Source organism: Scyliorhinus torazame, chromosome 3 (genome assembly GCF_047496885.1).
Source record: "Scyliorhinus torazame isolate Kashiwa2021f chromosome 3, sScyTor2.1, whole genome shotgun sequence".
NCBI classification, from domain to species: Eukaryota; Metazoa; Chordata; class Chondrichthyes; order Carcharhiniformes; family Scyliorhinidae; genus Scyliorhinus; species Scyliorhinus torazame.
Window position 1 is genome coordinate 54,382,635 of NC_092709.1, and position 20,726 is coordinate 54,403,360.

Sequence of the window (20,726 nt, forward strand, 5' to 3'; positions counted from 1 at the left end):
GGAGACTGTGGGGGAGATGGTGAGTATGGGGGGCATGGGGACTGTGGGGGAGATGGTGAGTATGGGGGGCATGGGGACTGTGGGGGGGGGGAGAATGGTGAGTATGGGGGGGCATGGGGACTGTGGGGGGGATGGCGAGTATAGGGGGCATGGGGACTGTGGGGGAGATGGTGAGGAGGGGGGGCATGGGGACTGTGGGGGGGATGGTGAGTATGGCGGGATGGGGACTGTGGGGGTGAGAATGGTGAGTATGGGGGGCATGGGGACTGTGGGGGGGATGGTGAGTATAGGGGGCATGGGGACTGTGGAGGAGATGATGAGTATGGGGGCATGGGGACTGTGGGGGGATGGTGAGTATGGGGGGGCATGGGGACTGTGGGGAGGATGGTGAGTATGGGGGTATGGGGACTGTGGGGGGGGATGGTGAGTATGGGGGGCATGAGGACTGTGGGGGGGATGGTGAGTATGGGGGGCATGGGGACTGTGGTGGGATGGTGAGTATGGGGGGGCATGGGGACTGTGGGGGAGATGGTCAGTATGGGGGGCATGGGGACTGTGGGGGAGATGGTGAGTATGGGGGGGCATGGGGACTGTGGGGGAGATGGTGAGTATGGGGGGGCATGGGGACTGTGGGGGAGATGGTGAGTCTGGGGGGGCATGGGGACTGTGGGGAAATGGTGAATATGGGGGGCATGGGGACTGTGGGGGAGATGGTGAGTATGGGGGCATGGGGACTGTGGGGGGATGGTGAGTATGGGGGGCACGGGGACTGTGGGGGAGATGGTGAGTATGGGGGCATGAGGACTGTGGGGGGGGGATGGTGAGTATGGGGGGCATGGGGTCTGTGGGGGGATGGGGACTGTGGGGGAGATGGTGAGTGTAGGGGGCATCGGGACTGTGGGGGGATGCTGAGTATAGGGGGGATGGGGACTGTGGGGGAGATGGTGAGTATGGGGGGCATGGGGACTGGGGGGCAGATGGTGAGTATGGGGGGCCTGGGGACTGTGGGGGAGATGGTGAGTATGGGGGGGCATGGGGACTGAGGGGGAGATGGTGAGTATGGGGGGCATGGGGACTGTGGGGGAGATGGTGAGTACGGGGGGCACGGGGACTGTGGGGGAGATGGTGAGTATTGGGGGCATGAGGACTGTGGGGGGGGGTGGTGAGTATGGGGGGCATGGGGACTGTGGGGAGATGGTGAGTATGGGGGGCATGGGGACTGTGGGATGGATGAGGAGTATGGGGGGCATGGGGACTGTGGGGGGAGATTGTGAGTATGGGGGGCATGAGGACTGTGGAGGAGATGGTGAGGAGGGGGGCATGGGGACTGTGGGGGGATGGTGAGAATGGGGGGGCATGGGGACTGTGGGGGGATGGTGACTATGGGGGGCATGGGGACTGAGGGGGAGATGGTGAGTATGGGGGGCATGGGGACTGTGGGGGAGATGGTGAGTATGGGGGCATGGAGACTGTGGGGGGTGATGGTGAGTATGGGGGGGGCATGGGGACTGTGGGGGGATGGTGAGTATGGGGGGCATGGGGACTGTGGGGGGGGGTGGTGAGTATAGGGGGATGGGGACTGTGAGGGGGATGGTGAGTATGGGGGGATGGGGACTGTGGGGGAGATGATGAGTATGGGGGGGCATGGGGACTGTGGGGGGGGATGGTGAGTATGGGGGGGCATGGGGACTGTGGGGGAGCACGGTAGCCTTGTGGGTAGCACAATTGCTTCACAGCTCCAGGGTCTCAGGTTCGATTCTGGCTTGGGTCACTGTCTGTGCGGAGTCTGCACATCCTCCCCGTGTGTGCGTGGGTTTCCTCCGGGTGCTCCGGTTTCCTCCCACAGTCCAAAGATGTGCAGGTTAGGTGGATTGGCCATGGTAAATTGCCCTTAGTGCCCAAATTGCCCTTAGTGTTGGATGGGGTTACTGGGTTATGGGGATGGGGTGGAGGTGTTGATCTTGGGTAGGGTGCTCTTTCAAAGAGCCGGTGCAGACTTGATGGGCCGAATGGCCTCCTTCTGCACTGTAAATTCTATGAAACTAGAAATAGTGATGATGGGTGGGCATGGGGACTGTGGGGGAGATGGTGAGTATAGGGGGCATGGAGACTGTGGGGGTGATGGTGAGTATGGGGGGAATGGAGACTGTGGGGGGGGTGAATATGGGGGGGCATGGGGACTGTGGGGGTGATGGTGAGTATGGGGGGGCATGGAGACTGTGGGGGGGGGATGATGAGTATGGGGGGCCATGGGGACTGTGGGAGGAGATGGTGAGTATGGGGGCATGGGGACTGTGGGGGAGATGGTGAGTATGGGGGGCATGGGGATTGTGGGGGGATGGTGAGTATGGGGGGCATGGGGACTGTGGGGGAGATGAGGAGTATGGGGGGTAGGGGGACTGTGGGGGGGATGGTGAGTATGGGGGCATGGGGACTGTGGGGGAGATGGTGAGTATGGGGGGCATGGGGACTGTGGGGGACATGAGGAGTATGGGGGGCAGGGGGACTGTGGGGGGATGGTGAGTATGGGGGGTATGGGGACTCTGGGGGGGATGGTGAGTATGGGGGGGCATGGGGACTGTGGGGGGAGATGGTGAGTATGGAGGGCATGGGGACTGTGGGGGAGATGAGGAGTATGGGGGGCAGGGGGACTGTGGGGGGGATGGTGAGTATGGGGGGCAGGGGGACTGTGGGGGAGATGAGGAGTATGGAGGGCAGGGGGACTGTAGGGGGGATGGTGAGTATGGGGGGCAGGGGGACTGTGGGGGGAGATGGTGAGTATGGGGGCATGGGGACTGTGGGGGGATGGTGAATATGGGGGGTATGGGGACTGTGGGGGGAGATGGTGAGTATGGGGGGATGGGGACTGTGGGGGGGATGGTGAGTAAGAGGGGATGGGGACTGTGGGGGGAGATGGTGAGTATGGGGGGATGGGGACTGTGGGGGGATGGTGAGTATGGGGGGGATGGGGACTGTGGGGGGATGGTGAGTATGGGATGATGGGGACTGTGGGGGGAGATGGTGAGTATGGGGGGATGGGGACTGTGGGGGGGATGGTGAGTATGGGGGGGATGGTGACTGTGGGGGGGATGGTGAGTATGGGGGGCATGGGGACTGTGGGGGGATGGTGAGTATGGGGGGCATGGGGATTCTGGGGGGATGGTGAGTATGGGGGGCACGGGGACTGTGGGGGGGATGCTGTGTATGGGGGGCATGGGGACTGTGGGGGGATGGTGAGTATGGGGGGGCATGGGGACTGTGGGGGGATGATGAGTATTGGGGGCATGGGGACTGTGGGGGGGATGGTGAGTATGGGGGGATGGGGACTGTGGGGGGAGATGGTGAGTATGGGGGGCATGGGGACTGTGGGGGGATGGTGAGTATGGGGGGCATGGGGATTGTGGGGGGATGGTGAGTATGGGGGGCACGGGGACTGTGGGGGGGATGGTGAGTATGGGGGGCATGGGGACTGTGGGGGGATGTTGAGTATGGGGGGGCATGGGGACTGTGGGGGGATGGTGAGTATGGGGGGGCATGGGGACTGTGGGGGGGATGGTGAGTATAGGGGGGATGGGGACTGTGGGGGGAGATGGTGAGTATGGGGGGATGGGGACTGTGGGGGGATGGTGAGTATTTGGGGATGGGGACTGTGGGGGGAGATGGTGAGTATGGGGGGGCATGGGGACTGTGGGGGGATGTTGAGTATGGGGGGCATGGTGACTGTGGGGGGATGGTGAGTATGGGGGGCATGGGGACTGTGGGGGGGATGGTGAGTATGGGGGCAGGGGGACTGTGGGGGAGATGGTGAGTATGGGGGGCATGGGGACTGTGGGGGAGATGGTGAGTATGGGGGGCATGGGGACTGTGGGGGGATGGTGAGTATGGGGGGTATGGGGACTGTGGGGGATGGTGAGTATGGCGGGATGGGGACTGTGGGTGGAGATGGTGAGTATGGGGGGCATGGGGACTGTGGGGGGGATGTTGAGTATGGGGGGGCAGGGGGACTGTGGGGGGATGATGAATATGGGGGGGCATGGGGACTGTGGGGGGGATGGTGAGTATGGGGGGGCATGGGGACTGTGGGGGAGATGATGAGCATGGGGGGCATGAGGACTGTGGGGGGGATGGTGTGTATGGGGGGGCATGGGGACTGTGGGGGGAGATGGCGAGTATGGGGGATGGGGATTGTGGGGGAGATGGTGAGTATGGGGGGCATGAGGACTGTGGGGGGGATGGTGAGTATGGGGGGCATAGGGACTGTGGGGGAGATGATGAGTATGGGGGGCATGAGGACTGTGGGGGGGATGGTGAGTATGGGGGGGCATGGGGACTGTGGGGGGGTGATGGTGAGTATGGGGGGCATGGGGACTGTGGGGGGATGGTGAATATCGGGGCATGGGGACTGTGGGGGAGATGGTGAGTATGGGGGGGCATTGGGACTGTGGGGGGAGATGGTGAGTATGGGGGGATGGGGATTGTGGGGGAGATGGTGAGTATGGGGGGCATGGGGACTGTGGGGGGATGGTGAGTATGGGGGGCATGGGGACTGTGGGGGGATGGTGAGTATGGGGGCATGGGGACTGTGGGGGGATGGTGAGTATGGGGGTATGGGGACTGTGGGGGGGATGGTGAGTGTGGGGGGCATGGGGACTGGGGGGGAGATGGTGAGTATGGGGGGCATGGGGACTGTGGGGGGGATGGTAAGTGTGGGGGGCATGGGGACTGTGGGGAGATGGTGAGTATGGGGGGCATGGGGACTGTGGGGGAGATGGTGAATATCGGGGCATGGGGACTGTGGGGGAGATGGTGAGTATGGGGGCATGGGGACTGTGGGGGGGATGGTGATTATGGGGGGCATGGGGACTGTGGGGGGGATGGTGAGTATGGGGGGCATTGGGACTGTGGGGGGGATGGTGAATATCGGGGCATGGGGACTGTGGGCGAGATGGTGAGTATGGGGGGTATGGGGACTGTGGGGGGGATGGTGAGTATGGGGGGTATGGGGACTGTGGGGGAGATGGTGAGTATGGGGGGCATGGGGACTGTGGGGGGGATGGTGAGTATGGGGGGCATGGGGACTGTGGGGGGATGGTGAGTATGGGGGGCATGGGGACTGTGGGGGGGATGGTGAGTATGGGGGGCATGGGGACTGTGGGGGGGATGGTGAGTAAAGGGGGCATGGGGACTGTGAGGGAGATGGTGAGTATGGGGGCAGGGGGACTGTGGGGGGGATGGTGAGTATGGGGGGCAGGGGGACTGTGGGGGGGATGGTGAGTATGGGGGGCAGGGGGACTGTGGGGGGGATGGTGAGTATAGGGGGCATGGGGACTGTGGGGGGAAGGTGAGTATAGGGGGCATGGGGACTGTGGGGGAGATGGTGAGTATGGGGGGCAGGGGGACTGTGGGGGGGATGGTGAGTATAGGGGGCATGGGGACTGTGGGGGGGATGGTGAGTATGGGGGGATGGGGACTGTGGGGGGGATGGTGAGTATGGGGGCATGGGGACTGTGGGGGGAATGAGGAGTATGGGGGGCATGGGGACTGTGGGGGGATGGTGAGTATGGGGGGCATGGGGACTGTGGGGGGATGGTGAGTATGGGTGGCATGGGGACTGTGGGGGGATGAGTAGTATGGGGGGCATGGGGACTGTGGGCGGCATGAGGAGTATGGGGGGCATGGGGACTGTGGGGGAGATGGTGAGTATGGGGGGCATGGGGACTGTGGGGAGATGGTGAGTATGGGGGGCATGGGGACTGTGGGGGAGATGGTGAGTATGGGGGGCATGGGGACTGTGGGGTGGATGAGGAGTATGGGGGGCATGGGGACTGTGGGGGGACATGGTGAGTATGGGGGGCATGGGGACTGTGGGGGAGATGGTGAGGAGGGGGGCATGGGGACTGTGGGGGGGTGAGTATGGGGGGCATAGTGACTGTGGGGGGATGGTGAGTATGGGGGGATGGGGAATGTGGGGGGGACAATGGTGAGTATGGGGGGGCATGAGGACTGTGGGGGGGATTGTGAGTATACGGGGCATGGGGACTGTGGGGGAGATGGTGAGGAGGGGGGCATGGGGACTGTGGGGGGGATGGTGATTATGGGGGTATGGGGACTGTGGGGGGGAGAATGGTGAGTATGGGGGGGGCATGGGGACTGTGGGGGGGATGGTGAGTATGGGGGGCATGGGGACTGTGGGGGTGATGGTGAGTATGGGGGGGCATGGGGACTGTGGGGGGATGGTGAGTATGGGGGGCATGGGGACTGTGGGGGAGATGGTGAGTATGGGAGGCATGGGGACTGTGGGGGTGATGGTGAGTATGGGGGGCATGGGGTCTGTGGGGGGATGGTGAGTATGGGGGGCATGGGGACTGTGGGGGGATGGTGAGAATGGGGGGCATGGGGACTGTGGGGGGATGGTGAGTATGAGGGCATGGGGACTGTGGGGGGATGGTGAGTATGGGGGGGCATGGGGACTGTGGGGGCGATGGTGAGTATAGGGGGCATGGGGACTGTGGGGCAGATGGTGAGTATGGGGGGCATGGGGACTGTGGGGGAGATGGTGAGTATGGGGGGCATGGGGACTGTGGGGCAGATGGTGAGTATGGGGGGCATGGGGACTGTCGGGCAAATGGTGAGTATGGGGGGCATGGGGACTGTGGGGGAGATAGTGAGTATGGGGGGCATGGGGACTGTGGGGCAGATGGTGAGTATGGGGGGCATGGGGTCTGTGGGGCAGATGGTGAGTATGGGGTGCATGGGGACTGTGGGGCAGATGGTGAGAATGGGGGGCATGGGGACTGTGGGGGAGATGGTGAGTATGGGGGCATGAGGACTGTGGGGGGGATGGTGTGTATGGGGGGCATGGGGAATGTGGGGGGATGGTGAGTATGGGGGGGCATGGGGACTGTGGGGGGATGGTGAGTATGGGGGGGCATGGGGACTGTGGGGGGATGGTGGTATAGGGGGCATGGGGACTGTGGGGGGGATGGTGAGTGTGGGGGCATGGGGACTGTGGGGGAGATGGTGAGTGTGGGGGGCATGGGGACTGTGGGGGGATGGTGAGTATGGGGGGGCAGGGGACTGTGGGGGGGATGGTGAGTATGGGGGGGCATGGGGACTGTGGGGGGGATGGTGAGTCTGGGGGCATGGGGACTGTGGGGAGATGGTGAGTATGGGGGGCATGGAGACTGTGGGGGAGATGGTGAGTATGGGGGGCATGGGGACTGTGGGGGAGATGGTGAGTATGGGGGGCATGGGGACTGTGGGGGGGATGGTGAGTCTGGGGGCATGGAGACCGTGGGGGAGATGGTGAGTATGGGGGGCATGGGGACTGTGGGGGGGATGGTGAGTATGGGGGGCATGGGGACTGTGGGGGGATGGTGAGTATGGGGGGATGGGGACTGTGGGGAGATGGTGAGTATGGGGGGGCATGGGGACTGTGGGGGAGATGGTGAGTATGGGGGGCATGGGGACTGTGGGGGGATGGTGAGTATGGGGGGCATGGGGACTGTGGGGGGATCGTGAGTATGGGGGGATGGGGACTCTGGGGAGATGGTGAGTATGGGGGGGGGCATGGGGACTGTGGGGGAGATGGTGAGTATGGGGGGCATGGGGACTGTGGGGGGGATGGTGAGTATGGGGGGCATGGAGACTGTGGGGGATGGTGAGTATGCGGGGCATGGGGACTGTGGGGGGATGGTGAGTATGGGGGCATGGGGACTGTGGGGGAGATGGTGAGTATGGGGGGGCATGGGGACTGTGGGGGGATGGTGAGTATGGGGGGCATGGGGACTGTTGGGGGGATGGTGAGTATGGGGGGCATGGGGACTGTGGGGGGATGGTGAGTATAGGGGGCATGGGGACTGTGGGGGGGATGGTGAGTATGGGGGGCATGGGGACTGTGGGGCGATGGTGAGTATGGGGGGCATGGGGACTGTGGGGGGATGGTGAGTATGGGGGCATGGGGACTGTGGGGGAGATGGTGAGTATGGGGGGCATGGGGACTGTGGGGGGATGGTGAGTATGGGGGGCATGGGGACTGTGGGGTGGGAGAATGGTGAGTATGGGGGGGCATGGGGACTGTGGGGGGGATGGTGCGTATAGGGGGCATGGGGACTGTGGGGGAGATGGTGAGGAGGGGGGCATGGGGACTGTGGGGGGGGATGGTGAGTATGGGGGGCATGGCGACTGTGGGGGAGATGGTGAGTATGGGGGGCATGGGGACTGTGGGGGGGGATGGTGAGTATGGGGGGCATGGGGACTGTGGGGGGAGAATGGTGAGTATGGGGGGGCATGGAGACTGTGGGGGAGATGGTGAGTATGGGGGGCATGGGGACTGTGGGGGAGATGGTGAGTATGGGGGGCATGGGGACTGTGGGGGGGGGAGAATGGTGAGTATGGGGGGGCATGGGGACTGTGGGGGGGATGGTGAGTATAGGGGGCATGGGGACTGTGGGGGAGATGGTGAGGAGGGGGGGCATGGGGACTGTGGGGGGGATGGTGAGTATGGCGGGATGGGGACTGTGGGGGTGAGAATGGTGAGTATGGGGGGCATGGGGACTGTGGGGGGGATGGTGAGTATAGGGGGCATGGGGACTGTGGAGGAGATGATGAGTATGGGGGCATGGGGACTGTGGGGGGATGGTGAGTATGGGGGGGCATGGGGACTGTGGGGAGGATGGTGAGTATGGGAGTATGGGGACTGTGGGGGGGGATGGTGAGTATGGGGGGCATGAGGACTGTGGGGGGGATGGTGAGTATGGGGGGCATGGGGACTGTGGTGGGATGGTGAGTATGGGGGGGCATGGGGACTGTGGGGGAGATGGTCAGTATGGGGGGGCATGGGGACTGTGGGGGAGATGGTGAGTATGGGGGGGCATGGGGACTGTGGGGGAGATGGTGAGTATGGGGGGGCATGGGGACTGTGGGGGAGATGGTGAGTCTGGGGGGGCATGGGGACTGTGGGGAAATGGTGAATATGGGGGGCATGGGGACTGTGGGGGAGATGGTGAGTATGGGGTCATGGGGACTGTGGGGGGATGGTGAGTATGGGGGGCACGGGGACTGTGGGGGAGATGGTGAGTATGGGGGCATGAGGACTGTGGGGGGGGATGGTGAGTATGGGGGGCATGGGGTCTGTGGGGGGATGGTGAGTATGGGGGGATGGGGACTGTGGGGGAGATGGTGAGTGTAGGGGGCATCGGGACTGTGGGGGGATGCTGAGTATAGGGGGGATGGGGACTGTGGGGGAGATGGTGAGTATGGGGGACATGGGGACTGGGGGGCAGATGGTGAGTATGGGGGGCCTGGGGACTGTGGGGGAGATGGTGAGTATGGGGGGGCATGGGGACTGAGGGGGAGATGGTGAGTATGGGGGGCATGGGGACTGTGGGGGAGATGGTGAGTACGGGGGGCACGGGGACTGTGGGATGGATGAGGAGTATGGGGGGCATGGGGACTGTGGGGGGAGATTGTGAGTATGGGGGGCATGAGAACTGTGGAGGAGATGGTGAGGAGGGGGGCATGGGGACTGTGGGGAGATGGTGAGTATGGGGGGCATGGGGACTGTGGGATGGATGAGGAGTATGGGGGGCATGGGGACTGTGGGGGGAGATTGTGAGTATGGGGGGCATGAGAACTGTGGAGGAGATGGTGAGGAGGGGGGCATGGGGACTGTGGGGGGATGGTGAGAATGGGGGGGCATGGGGACTGTGGGGGGATGGTGACTATGGGGGGCATGGGGACTGAGGGGGAGATGGTGAGTATGGGGGGCATGGGGACTGTGGGGGAGATGGTGAGTATGGGGGCATGGAGACTGTGGGGGGGATGGTGAGTATGGGGGGGGCATGGGGACTGTGGGGGGATGGTGAGTATGGGGGGCATGGGGACTGTGGGGGGGGTGGTGAGTATGGGGGGATGGGGACTGTGGGGGAGATGGTGAGTATGGGGGGCATGGGGACTGTGAGGGGGATGGTGAGTATGGGGGGATGGGGACTGTGGGGGAGATGATGAGTATGGGGGGGCATGGGGACTGTGGGGGGGGATGGTGAGTATGGGGGGGCATGGGGACTGTGGGGGAGCACGGTAGCCTTGTGGATAGCACAATTGCTTCACAGCTCCAGGGTCTCAGGTTCGATTCTGGCTTGGGTCACTGTCTGTGCGGAGTCTGCACATCCTCCCCGTGTGTGCGTGGGTTTCCTCCGGGTGCTCCGGTTTCCTCCCACAGTCCAAAGATGTGCAGGTTAGGTGGATTGGCCATGGTAAATTGCCCTTAGTGCCCAAATTGCCCTTAGTGTTGGATGGGGTTACTGGGTTATGGGGATGGGGTGGAGGTGTTGATCTTGGGTAGGGTGCTCTTTCAAAGAGCCGGTACAGACTCGATGGGCCGAATGGCCTCCTTCTGCACTGTAAATTCTATGAAACTAGAAATAGTGATGATGGGTGGGCATGGGGACTGTGGGGGAGATGGTGAGTATAGGGGGAATGGAGACTGTGGGGGGGGTGAGTATGGGGGGGCATGGGGACTGTGGGGGGGATGATGAGTATGGGTGGGCATGGGGACTGTGGGGGTGATGGTGAGTATGGGGGGGCAGGGGACTGTGGGGGGGGATGGTGAGTATGGGGGGGCATGGGGACTGTGGGGGGGATGGTGAGTCTGGGGGCATGGGGACTGTGGGGAGATGGTGAGTATGGGGGGCATGGAGACTGTGGGGGAGATGGTGAGTATGGGGGGCATGGGGACTGTGGGGGAGATGATGAGTATGGGGGGCATGGGGACTGTGGGGGGGATGGTGAGTCTGGGGGCATGGAGACCGTGGGGGAGATGGTGAGTATGGGGGGCATGGGGACTGTGGGGGGGATGGTGAGTATGGGGGGCATGGGGACTGTGGGGGGATGGTGAGTATGGGGGGATGGGGACTGTGGGGAGATGGTGAGTATGGGGGGCATGGGGACTGTGGGGGAGATGGTGAGTATGGGGGGCATGGGGACTGTGGGGGGATGGTGAGTATGGGGGGCATGGGGACTGTGGGGGGATGGTGAGTATGGGGGGATGGGGACTCTGGGGAGATGGTGAGTATGGGGGGGGGCATGGGGACTGTGGGGGGATGGTGAGTATGGGGGGCATGGGGACTGTTGGGGGGATGGTGAGTATGGGGGGCATGGGGACTGTGGGGGGATGGTGAGTATAGGGGGCATGGGGACTGTGGGGGGGATGGTGAGTATGGGGGGCATGGGGACTGCGGGGCGATGGTGAGTATGGGGGGCATGGGGACTGTGGGGGGATGGTGAGTATGGGGGCATGGGGACTGTGGGGGAGATGGTGAGTATGGGGGGCATGGGGACTGTGGGGGGATGGTGAGTATGGGGGGCATGGGGACTGTGGGGTGGGAGAATGGTGAGTATGGGGGGGCATGGGGACTGTGGGGGGGATGGTGCGTATAGGGGGCATGGGGACTGTGGGGGAGATGGTGAGGAGGGGGGCATGGGGACTGTGGGGGGGGATGGTGAGTATGGGGGGCATGGCGACTGTGGGGGAGATGGTGAGTATGGGGGGCATGGGGACTGTGGGGGGGGATGGTGAGTATGGGGGGCATGGGGACTGTGGGGGGAGAATGGTGAGTATGGGGGGGCATGGAGACTGTGGGGGAGATGGTGAGTATGGGGGGCATGGGGACTGTGGGGGAGATGGTGAGTATGGGGGGCATGGGGACTGTGGGGGGGGGGAGAATGGTGAGTATGGGGGGCATGGGGACTGTGGGGGAGATGGTGAGTATAGGGGGCATGGGGACTGTGGGGGAGATGGTGAGTATGGGGGGCATGGGGACTGTGGGGGGGATGGTGAGTATAGGGGGCATGGGGACTGTGGAGGAGATGATGAGTATGGGGGCATGGGGACTGTGGGGGGATGGTGAGTATGGGGGGGGCATGGGGACTGTGGGGAGGATGGTGAGTATGGGGGTATGGGGACTGTGGGGGGGGATGGTGAGTATGGGGGGCATGAGGACTGTGGGGGGGATGGTGAGTATGGGGGGCATGGGGACTGTGGTGGGATGGTGAGTATGGGGGGGCATGGGGACTGTGGGGGAGATGGTCAGTATGGGGGGGCATGGGGACTGTGGGGGAGATGGTGAGTATGGGGGGGCATGGGGACTGTGGGGGAGATGGTGAGTATGGGGGGGCATGGGGACTGTGGGGGAGATGGTGAGTCTGGGGGGGCATGGGGACTGTGGGGAAATGGTGAATATGGGGGGCATGGGGACTGTGGGGGAGATGGTGAGTATGGGGGCATGGGGACTGTGGGGGGATGGTGAGTATGGGGGGCACGGGGACTGGGGGGAGATGGTGAGTATGGGGGCATGAGGACTGTGGGGGGGGATGGTGAGTATGGGGGGCATGGGGTCTGTGGGGGGATGGTGAGTATGGGGGGATGGGGACTGTGGGGGAGATGGTGAGTGTAGGGGGCATCGGGACTGTGGGGGGATGCTGAGTATAGGGGGGATGGGGACTGTGGGGGAGATGGTGAGTATGGGGGGCATGGGGACTGGGGGGCAGATGGTGAGTATGGGGGGCCTGGGGACTGTGGGGGAGATGGTGAGTATGGGGGGGCATGGGGACTGAGGGGGAGATGGTGAGTATGGGGGGCATGGGGACTGTGGGGGAGATGGTGAGTACGGGGGGCACGGGGACTGTGGGGGAGATGGTGAGTATTGGGGGCATGAGGACTGTGGGGGGGGTGGTGAGTATGGGGGGCATGGGGACTGTGGGGAGATGGTGAGTATGGGGGGCATGGGGACTGTGGGGGGAGATTGTGAGTATGGGGGGCATGAGAACTGTGGAGGAGATGGTGAGGAGGGGGGCATGGGGACTGTGGGGGGATGGTGAGAATGGGGGGGGCATGGGGACTGTGGGGGGATGGTGACTATGGGGGGCATGGGGACTGAGGGGGAGATGGTGAGTATGGGGGGCATGGGGACTGTGGGGGAGATGGTGAGTATGGGGGCATGGAGACTGTGGGGGGGATGGTGAGTATGGGGGCATGGTGACTGTGGGGGGGGATGGTGAGTATGGGGGGGGCATGGGGACTGTGGGGGGATGGTGAGTATGGGGGGCATGGGGACTGTGGGGGGGGTGGTGAGTATGGGGGGATGGGGACTGTGGGGGAGATGATGAGTATGGGGGGGCATGGGGACTGTGGGGGGGGATGGTGAGTATGGGGGGGCATGGGGACTGTGGGGGAGCACGGTAGCCTTGTGGATAGCACAATTGCTTCACAGCTCCAGGGTCTCAGGTTCGATTCTGGCTTGGGTCACTGTCTGTGCGGAGTCTGCACATCCTCCCCGTGTGTGCGTGGGTTTCCTCCGGGTGCTCCGGTTTCCTCCCACAGTCCAAAGATGTGCAGGTTAGGTGGATTGGCCATGGTAAATTGCCCTTAGTGCCCAAATTGCCCTTAGTGTTGGATGGGGTTACTGGGTTATGGGGATGGGGTGGAGGTGTTGATCTTGGGTAGGGTGCTCGTTCAAAGAGCCGGTGCAGACTCGATGGGCCGAATGGCCTCCTTCTGCACTGTAAATTCTATGAAACTAGAAATAGTGATGATGGGTGGGCATGGGGACTGTGGGGGAGATGGTGAGTATAGGGGGCATGGAGACTGTGGGGGTGATGGTGAGTATGGGGGGAATGGAGACTGTGGGGGGGTGAGTATGGGGGGGCATGGGGACTGTGGGGGGGATGATGAGTATGGGGGGGCATGGGGACTGTGGGGGTGATGGTGAGTATGGGGGGGCATGGAGACTGTGGGGGGGGATGATCAGTATGGGGGGCCATGGGGACTGTGGGGGGAGATGGTGAGTATGGGGGCATGGGGACTGTGGGGGAGATGGTGAGTATGGGGGGCATGGGGATTGTGGGGGGATGGTGAGTATGGGGGGCATGGGGACTGTGGGGGAGATGAGGAGTATGGGGGGCAGGGGGACTGTGGGGGGGATGGTGAGTATGGGGGCATGGGGACTGTGGGGGAGATGGTGAGTATGGGGGGCATGGGGACTGTGGGGGACATGAGGAGTATGGGGGGCAGGGGGACTGTGGGGGGATGGTGAGTATGGGGGGTATGGGGACTCTGGGGGGGATGGTGAGTATGGGGGGGCATGGGGACTGTGGGGGGAGATGGTGAGTATGGAGGGCATGGGGACTGTGGGGGAGATGAGGAGTATGGGGGGCAGGGGGACTGTGGGGGGGATGGTGAGTATGGGGGGCAGGGGGACTGTGGGGGAGATGAGGAGTATGGAGGGCAGGGGGACTGTGGGGGGGATGGTGAGTATGGGGGGCAGGGGGACTGTGGGGGGAGATGGTGAGTATGGGGGCATGGGGACTGTGGGGGGATGGTGAATATGGGGGGTATGGGGACTGTGGGGGGAGATGGTGAGTATGGGGGGATGGGGACTGTGGGGGGGATGGTGAGTAAGAGGGGATGGGGACTGTGGGGGGAGATGGTGAGTATGGGGGGATGGGGACTGTGGGGGGATGGTGAGTATGGGGGGGATGGGGACTGTGGGGGGATGGTGAGTATGGGGGGATGGGGACTGTGGGGGGAGATGGTGAGTATGGGGGGATGGGGACTGTGGGGGGGATGGTGAGTATGGGGGGGATGGTGACTGTGGGGGGAAATGGTGAGTATGGGGGGCATGGGGACTGTGGGGGGGATGGTGAGTATGGGGAGCATGGGGATTGTGGGGGGATGGTGAGTATGGGGGGCACGGGGACTGTGGGGGGGATGCTGTGTATGGGGGGCATGGGGACTGTGGGGGGATGGTGAGTATGGGGGGGCATGGGGACTGTGGGGGGATGATGAGTATTGGGGGCATGGGGACTGTGGGGGGGATGGTGAGTATGGGGGGATGGGGACTGTGGGGGGAGATGGTGAGTATGGGGGGCATGGGGACTGTGGGGGGATGGTGAGTATGGGGGGCATGGGGATTGTGGGGGGATGGTGAGTATGGGGGGCACGGGGACTGTGGGGGGGATGGTGAATATGGGGGGCATGGGGACTGTGGGGGGATGTTGAGTATGGGGGGGCATGGGGACTGTGGGGGGATGGTGAGTATGGGGGGGCATGGGGACTGTGGGGGAGATGGTGAGTATAGGGGGGATGGGGACTGTGGGGGAAGATGGTGAGTATGGGGGGATGGGGACTGTGGGGGGATGGTGAGTATGGGGGGATGGGGACTGTGGGGGGAGATGGTGAGTATGGGGGGGCATGGGGACTGTGGGGGGATGTTGAGTATGGGGGGCATGGGGACTGTGGGGGGATGGTGAGTATGGGGGGCATGGGGACTGTGGGGGGGATGGTGAGTATGGGGGCAGGGGGACTGTGGGGGAGATGGTGAGTATGGGGGGGGCATGGGGACTGTGGGGGAGATGGTGAGTATGGGGGGCATGGGGACTGTGGGGGGATGGTGAGTATGGGGGGTATGGGGACTGTGGGGGATGGTGAGTATGGCGGGATGGGGACTGTGGGGGGAGATGGTGAGTATGGGGGGTATGGGGACTGTGGGGGGGATGGTGAGTATGGGGGGCATGGGGACTGTGGGGGGATGGTGAGTATGGGGGGTATGGGGACTGTGGGGGGGATGGTGAGTATGGGGGGGATGGGGACTGTGGGGGGATGGTGAGTATGGGGGGCATGGGGACTGTGGGGGGGATGTTGAGTATGGGGGGGCAGGGGGACTGTGGGGGGATGATGAATATGGGGGGGCATGGGGACTGTGGGGGGGATGGTGAGTATGGGGGGGCATGGGGACTGTGGGGGAGATGATGAGTATGGGGGGCATGAGGACTGTGGGGGGGGTGGTGAGTATGGGGGGGCATGGGGACTGTGGGGGGAGATGGCGAGTATGGGGGATGGGGATTGTGGGGGAGATGGTGAGTATGGGGGGCATGAGGACTGTGGGGGGGATGGTGAGTATGGGGGGCATGGGGACTGTGGGGGAGATGATGAGTATGGGGGGCATGAGGACTGTGGGGGGGATGGTGAGTATGGGGGGCATGGGGACTGTGGGGGGGGGATGGTGAGTATGGGGGGGCATGGGGACTGTGGGGGGGATGGTGAATATCGGGGCATGGGGACTGTGGGGGAGATAGTGAGTATGGGGGGGCATTGGGACTGTGGGGGGAGATGGTGAGTATGGGGGGATGGGGATTGTGGGGGAGATGGTGAGTATGGGGGGCATGGGGACTGTGGGGGGATGGTGAGTATGGGGGGGCTGGGGACTGTGGGGGGGATGGTGAGTATTTGGGTATGGGGACTGTGGGGGGATGGTGAGTATGGGGGGGCATGGGGACTGTGGGGGGGGGATGGTGAGTATGGGGGGCATGGGGACTGTGGGGGGATGGTGAATATCGGGGCATGGGGACTGTGGGGGAGATGGTGAGTATGGGGGGGCATTGGGACTGTGGGGGGAGATGGTGAGTATGGGGGGATGGGGATTGTGGGGGAGATGGTGAGTATGGGGGGCATGGGGACTGTGGGGGGATGGTGAGTATGGGGGGCATGGGGACTGTGGGGGGATGGTGAGTATGGGGGCATGGGGACTGTGGGGGGATGGTGAGTATGGGGGTATGGGGACTGTGGGGGGGATGGTGAGTGTGGGGGGCATGGGGACTGGGGGGGAGATGGTGAGTATGGGGGGCATGGGGACTGTGGGGGGGATGGTAAGTGTGGGGGGCATGGGGACTGTGGGGAGATGGTGAGTATGGGGGGCATGGGGACTGTGGGGGAGATGGTGAATATCGGGGCATGGGGACTGTGGGGGAGATGGTGAGTATGGGGGGCATGGGGACTGTGGGGGGGATGGTGAGTATGGGGGGCATGGGGACTGTGGGGGGATGGTGAGTATAGGGGGCATGGGGACTGTGGGGGGGATGGTGAGTATGGGGGGCATGGGGACTGCGGGGCGATGGTGAGTATGGGGGGCATGGGGACTGTGGGGGGATGGTGAGTATGGGGGCATGGGGACTGTGGGGGAGATGGTGAGTATGGGGGGCATGGGGACTGTGGGGGGATGGTGAGTATGGGGGGCATGGGGACTGTGGGGGGGATGGTGCGTATAGGGGGCATGGGGACTGTGGGGGAGATGGTGAGGAGGGGGGCATGGGGACTGTGGGGGGGGATGGTGAGTATGGGGGGCATGGCGACTGTGGGGGAGATGGTGAGTATGGGGGGCATGGGGACTGTGGGGGGGGATGGTGAGTATGGGGGGCATGGGGACTGTGGGGGGAGAATGGTGAGTATGGGGTGGCATGGAGACTGTGGGGGAGATGGTGAGTATGGGGGGCATGGGGACTGTGGGGGAGATGGTGAGTATGGGGGGCATGGGGACTGTGGGGGGGGGGAGAATGGTGAGTATGGGGGGCATGGGGACTGTGGGGGGGATGGTGAATATGGGGGGCATGGGGACTGTGGGGGGATGTTGAGTATGGGGGGGCATGGGGACTGTGGGGGGATGGTGAGTATGGGGGGGCATGGGGACTGTGGGGGAGATGGTGAGTATAGGGGGGATGGGGACTGTGGGGGAAGATGGTGAGTATGGGGGGATGGGGACTGTGGGGGGATGGTGAGTATGGGGGGATGGGGACTGTGGGGGGAGATGGTGAGTATGGGGGGGCATGGGGACTGTGGGGGGATGTTGAGTATGGGGGGCATGGGGACTGTGGGGGGATGGTGAGTATGGGGGGCATGGGGACTGTGGGGGGGATGGTGAGTATGGGGGCAGGGGGACTGTGGGGGAGATGGTGAGTATGGGGGGGGCATGGGGACTGTGGGGGAGATGGTGAGTATGGGGGGCATGGGGACTGTGGGGGGATGGTGAGTATTGGGGGTATGGGGACTGTGGGGGATGGTGAGTATGGCGGGATGGGGACTGTGGGGGGAGATGGTGAGTATGGGGGGTATGGGGACTGTGGGGGGGATGGTGAGTATGGGGGGCATGGGGACTGTGGGGGGATGGTGAGTATGGGGGGTATGGGGACTGTGGGGGGGATGGTGAGTATGGGGGGGATGGGGACTGTGGGGGGATGGTGAGTATGGGGGGCATGGGGACTGTGGGGGGGATGTTGAGTATGGGGGGGCAGGGGGACTGTGGGGGGATGATGAATATGGGGGGGCATGGGGACTGTGGGGGGGATGGTGAGTATGGGGGGGCATGGGGACTGTGGGGGAGATGATGAGTATGGGGGGCATGAGGACTGTGGGGGGGGTGGTGAGTATGGGGGGGCATGGGGACTGTGGGGGGAGATGGCGAGTATGGGGGATGGGGATTGTGGGGGAGATGGTGAGTATGGGGGGCATGAGGACTGTGGGGGGGATGGTGAGTATGGGGGGCATGGGGACTGTGGGGGAGATGATGAGTATGGGGGGCATGAGGACTGTGGGGGGGATGGTGAGTATGGGGGGCATGGGGACTGTGGGGGGGGATGGTGAGTATGGGGGGGCATGGGGACTGTGGGGGGGATGGTGAATATCGGGGCATGGGGACTGTGGGGGAGATAGTGAGTATGGGGGGGCATTGGGACTGTGGGGGGAGATGGTGAGTATGGGGGGATGGGGATTGTGGGGGAGATGGTGAGTATGGGGGGCATGGGGACTGTGGGGGGATGGTGAGTATGGGGGGGCTGGGGACTGTGGGGGGGATGGTGAGTATTTGGGTATGGGGACTGTGGGGGGATGGTGAGTATGGGGGGGCATGGGGACTGTGGGGGGGGGATGGTGAGTATGGGGGGCATGGGGACTGTGGGGGGATGGTGAATATCGGGGCATGGGGACTGTGGGGGAGATGGTGAGTATGGGGGGGCATTGGGACTGTGGGGGGAGATGGTGAGTATGGGGGGATGGGGATTGTGGGGGAGATGGTGAGTATGGGGGGCATGGGGACTGTGGGGGGATGGTGAGTATGGGGGGCATGGGGACTGTGGGGGGATGGTGAGTATGGGGGCATGGGGACTGTGGGGGGATGGTGAGTATGGGGGTATGGGGACTGTGGGGGGGATGGTGAGTGTGGGGGGCATGGGGACTGGGGGGGAGATGGTGAGTATGGGGGGCATGGGGACTGTGGGGGGGATGGTAAGTGTGGGGGGCATGGGGACTGTGGGGAGATGGTGAGTATGGGGGGCATGGGGACTGTGGGGGAGATGGTGAATATCGGGGCATGGGGACTGTGGGGGAGATGGTGAGTATGGGGAGCATGGGGACTGTGGGGGGGATGGTGAGTATGGGGGGCATGGGGACTGTGGGGGGATGGTGAGTATAGGGGGCATGGGGACTGTGGGGGGGATGGTGAGTATGGGGGGCATGGGGACTGCGGGGCGATGGTGAGTATGGGGGGCATGGGGACTGTGGGGGGATGGTGAGTATGGGGGCATGGGGACTGTGGGGGAGATGGTGAGTATGGGGGGCATGGGGACTGTGGGGGGATGGTGAGTATGGGGGGCATGGGGACTGTGGGGGGGATGGTGCGTATAGGGGGCATGGGGACTGTGGGGGAGATGGTGAGGAGGGGGGCATGGGGACTGTGGGGGGGGATGGTGAGTATGGGGGGCATGGCGACTGTGGGGGAGATGGTGAGTATGGGGGGCATGGGGACTCTGGGGGGGGATGGTGAGTATGGGGGGCATGGGGACTGTGGGGGGAGAATGGTGAGTATGGGGGGGCATGGAGACTGTGGGGGAGATGGTGAGTATGGGGGGCATGGGGACTGTGGGGGAGATGGTGAGTATGGGGGGCATGGGGACTGTGGGGGGGGGGAGAATGGTGAGTATGGGGGGCATGGGGACTGTGGGGGAGATGGTGAGTATAGGGGGCATGGGGACTGTGGGGGAGATGGTGAGTATGGGGGGCATGGGGACTGTGGGGGGGATGGTGAGTATAGGGGGCATGGGGACTGTGGAGGAGATGATGAGTATGGGGGCATGGGGACTGTGGGGGGATGGTGAGTATGGGGGGGCATGGGGACTGTGGGGAGGATGGTGAGTATGGGGGTATGGGGACTGTGGGGGGGGATGGTGAGTATGGGGGGCATGAAGACTGTGGGGGGGATGGTGAGTATGGGGGGCATGGGGACTGTGGTGGGATGGTGAGTATGGGGGGGCATGGGGACTGTGGGGGAGATGGTCAGTATGGGGGGGCATGGGGACTGTGGGGGAGATGGTGAGTATGGGGGGGCATGGGGACTGTGGGGGAGATGGTGAGTATGGGGGGGCATGGGGACTGTGGGGGAGATGGTGAGTCTGGGGGGGCATGGGGACTGTGGGGAAATGGTGAATATGGGGGGCATGGGGACTGTGGGGGAGATGGTGAGTATGGGGGCATGGGGACTGTGGGGGGATGGTGAGTATGGGGGGCACGGGGACTGGGGGGGAGATGGTGAGTATGGGGGCATGAGGACTGTGGGGGGGGATGGTGAGTATGGGGGGCATGGGGTCTGTGGGGGGATGGTGAGTATGGGGGGATGGGGACTGTGGGGGAGATGGTGAGTGTAGGGGGCATCGGGACTGTGGGGGGATGCTGAGTATAGGGGGGATGGGGACTGTGGGGGAGATGGTGAGTATGGGGGGCATGGGGACTGGGGGGCAGATGGTGAGTATGGGGGGCCTGGGGACTGTGGGGGAGATGGTGAGTATGGGGGGGCATGGGGACTGAGGGGGAGATGGTGAGTATGGGGGGCATGGGGACTGTGGGG